Genomic DNA, 2,682 nt, shown 5'->3' with positions numbered 1-2,682 from the left:
TGCTTAGCTTCCGAGATCAGACGAGATCGGGCGTGTTCAGGGTGGTATGGCCGTAAGCAAATATTGTGCCTACCAAAGGGCCTTTTAAAGATACTATATCACCACGCTTTGCTCTTTCGTCTATACAGGGAGCGCCTGCAGATTGCCAGACACACTCACAGCTTTTAAATGTCAAATCAGAATGTACAAAGTGGCTATAAGGATCACAAATGTAGTGCAGTAAAAAGATTAATATTTACTGTTGAAATGTAGAATACGTTAGCATAAAATTGAAAAGAAAATGATCGATGAGCTTAGGAATGATGAAAGCCATCATTTAACTGGATTTGTGTCATTTCTATACCGGCAAGTCATGATCTAGCTATTTCCTTCCCACCCTGTCGGTGTCCACTGAAAAAGCAGCAGCGCCTCTGCTTTTTGTAAAGAGGAGTGAAAAAGCTTACAGCACCTGGTATTCCCAGGCGGTCTCCCATCCAAGTACTGACCAGGCCCGACCCTGCTTAGCTTCCGAGATCAGACGAGATCGGGCGTGTTCAGGGTGGTATGGCCGTAAGCAAATATTGCGCCTACCAAAGGGCCTTTTAAAGATACTATATCACCACGCTTTGCTCTTTCGTCTATACAGGGAGCGCCTGCAGATTGCCAGACACACTCACAGCTTTTAAATGTCAAATCAGAATGTACAAAGTGGCTATAAGGATCACAAATGTAGTGCAGTAAAAAGATTAATATTTACTGTTGAAATGTAGAATACGTTAGCATAAAATTGAAAAGAAAATGATCGATGAGCTTAGGAATGATGAAAGCCATCATTTAACTGGATTTGTGTCATTTCTATACCGGCAAGTCATGATCTAGCTATTTCCTTCCCACCCTGTCGGTGTCCACTGAAAAAGCAGCAGCGCCCTCTGCTTTTTGTAAAGAGGAGTGAAAAAGCTTACAGCACCTGGTATTCCCAGGCGGTCTCCCATCCAAGTACTGACCAGGCCCGACCCTGCTTAGCTTCCGAGATCAGACGAGATCGGGCGTGTTCAGGGTGGTATGGCCGTAAGCAAATATTGCGCCTACCAAAGGGCCTTTTAAAGATACTATATCACCACGCTTTGCTCTTTCGTCTATACAGGGAGCGCCTGCAGATTGCCAGACACACTCACAGCTTTTAAATGTCAAATCAGAATGTACAAAGTGGCTATAAGGATCACAAATGTAGTGCAGTAAAAAGATTAATATTTACTGTTGAAATGTAGAATACGTTAGCATAAAATTGAAAAGAAAATGATCGATGAGCTTAGGAATGATGAAAGCCATCATTTAACTGGATTTGTGTCATTTCTATACCGGCAAGTCATGATCTAGCTATTTCCTTCCCACCCTGTCGGTGTCCACTGAAAAAGCAGCAGCGCCCTCTGCTTTTTGTAAAGAGGAGTGAAAAAGCTTACAGCACCTGGTATTCCCAGGCGGTCTCCCATCCAAGTACTGACCAGGCCCGACCCTGCTTAGCTTCCGAGATCAGACGAGATCGGGCGTGTTCAGGGTGGTATGGCCGTAAGCAAATATTGTGCCTACCAAAGGGCCTTTTAAAGATACTATATCACCACGCTTTGCTCTTTCGTCTATACAGGGAGCGCCTGCAGATTGCCAGACACACTCACAGCTTTTAAATGTCAAATCAGAATGTACAAAGTGGCTATAAGGATCACAAATGTAGTGCAGTAAAAAGATTAATATTTACTGTTGAAATGTAGAATACGTTAGCATAAAATTGAAAAGAAAATGATCGATGAGCTTAGGAATGATGAAAGCCATCATTTAACTGGATTTGTGTCATTTCTATACCGGCAAGTCATGATCTAGCTATTTCCTTCCCACCCTGTCGGTGTCCACTGAAAAAGCAGCAGCGCCCTCTGCTTTTTGTAAAGAGGAGTGAAAAAAGCTTACAGCACCTGGTATTCCCAGGCGGTCTCCCATCCAAGTACTGACCAGGCCCGACCCTGCTTAGCTTCCGAGATCAGACGAGATCGGGCGTGTTCAGGGTGGTATGGCCGTAAGCAAATATTGTGCCTACCAAAGGGCCTTTTAAAGATACTATATCACCACGCTTTGCTCTTTCGTCTATACAGGGAGCGCCTGCAGATTGCCAGACACACTCACAGCTTTTAAATGTCAAATCAGAATGTACAAAGTGGCTATAAGGATCACAAATGTAGTGCAGTAAAAAGATTAATATTTACTGTTGAAATGTAGAATACGTTAGCATAAAATTGAAAAGAAAATGATCGATGAGCTTAGGAATGATGAAAGCCATCATTTAACTGGATTTGTGTCATTTCTATACCGGCAAGTCATGATCTAGCTATTTCCTTCCCACCCTGTCGGTGTCCACTGAAAAAGCAGCAGCGCCCTCTGCTTTTTGTAAAGAGGAGTGAAAAAGCTTACAGCACCTGGTATTCCCAGGCGGTCTCCCATCCAAGTACTGACCAGGCCCGACCCTGCTTAGCTTCCGAGATCAGACGAGATCGGGCGTGTTCAGGGTGGTATGGCCGTAAGCAAATATTGCGCCTACCAAAGGGCCTTTTAAAGATACTATATCACCACGCTTTGCTCTTTCGTCTATACAGGGAGCGCCTGCAGATTGCCAGACACACTCACAGCTTTTAAATGTCAAATCAGAATGTACAAAGT

At 43.8% G+C, this 2,682-nt stretch overlaps 5 non-coding genes across 5 annotated transcripts; all 5 read right to left on the bottom strand.

Moving 5' to 3' along the window:
• Positions 1-436: 436 nt before the first annotated feature.
• LOC129116458 (5S ribosomal RNA) lies at positions 437-555 on the bottom strand. The gene has a single exon (XR_008533543.1). It is a non-coding gene; the product is annotated as a 5S ribosomal RNA (ribosomal RNA).
• A 379-nt stretch (positions 556-934) lies between these two features.
• LOC129116457 (5S ribosomal RNA) lies at positions 935-1,053 on the bottom strand. The gene has a single exon (XR_008533542.1). It is a non-coding gene; the product is annotated as a 5S ribosomal RNA (ribosomal RNA).
• Positions 1,054-1,432: 379 nt separating this feature from the next.
• LOC129116456 (5S ribosomal RNA) lies at positions 1,433-1,551 on the bottom strand. The gene has a single exon (XR_008533541.1). It is a non-coding gene; the product is annotated as a 5S ribosomal RNA (ribosomal RNA).
• Positions 1,552-1,931: 380 nt separating this feature from the next.
• Positions 1,932-2,050, bottom strand: LOC129116455 (5S ribosomal RNA). The gene has a single exon (XR_008533540.1). It is a non-coding gene; the product is annotated as a 5S ribosomal RNA (ribosomal RNA).
• Positions 2,051-2,429: 379 nt separating this feature from the next.
• Positions 2,430-2,548, bottom strand: LOC129116454 (5S ribosomal RNA). Its single transcript, XR_008533539.1, has one exon. It is a non-coding gene; the product is annotated as a 5S ribosomal RNA (ribosomal RNA).
• Positions 2,549-2,682: the final 134 nt, after the last annotated feature.

Source organism: Anoplopoma fimbria, unplaced genomic scaffold (genome assembly GCF_027596085.1).
Source record: "Anoplopoma fimbria isolate UVic2021 breed Golden Eagle Sablefish unplaced genomic scaffold, Afim_UVic_2022 Un_contig_8647_pilon_pilon, whole genome shotgun sequence".
NCBI lineage: Eukaryota > Metazoa > Chordata > Actinopteri > Perciformes > Anoplopomatidae > Anoplopoma > Anoplopoma fimbria.
This window is presented reverse-complemented; position numbering and strand designations above follow the sequence as displayed.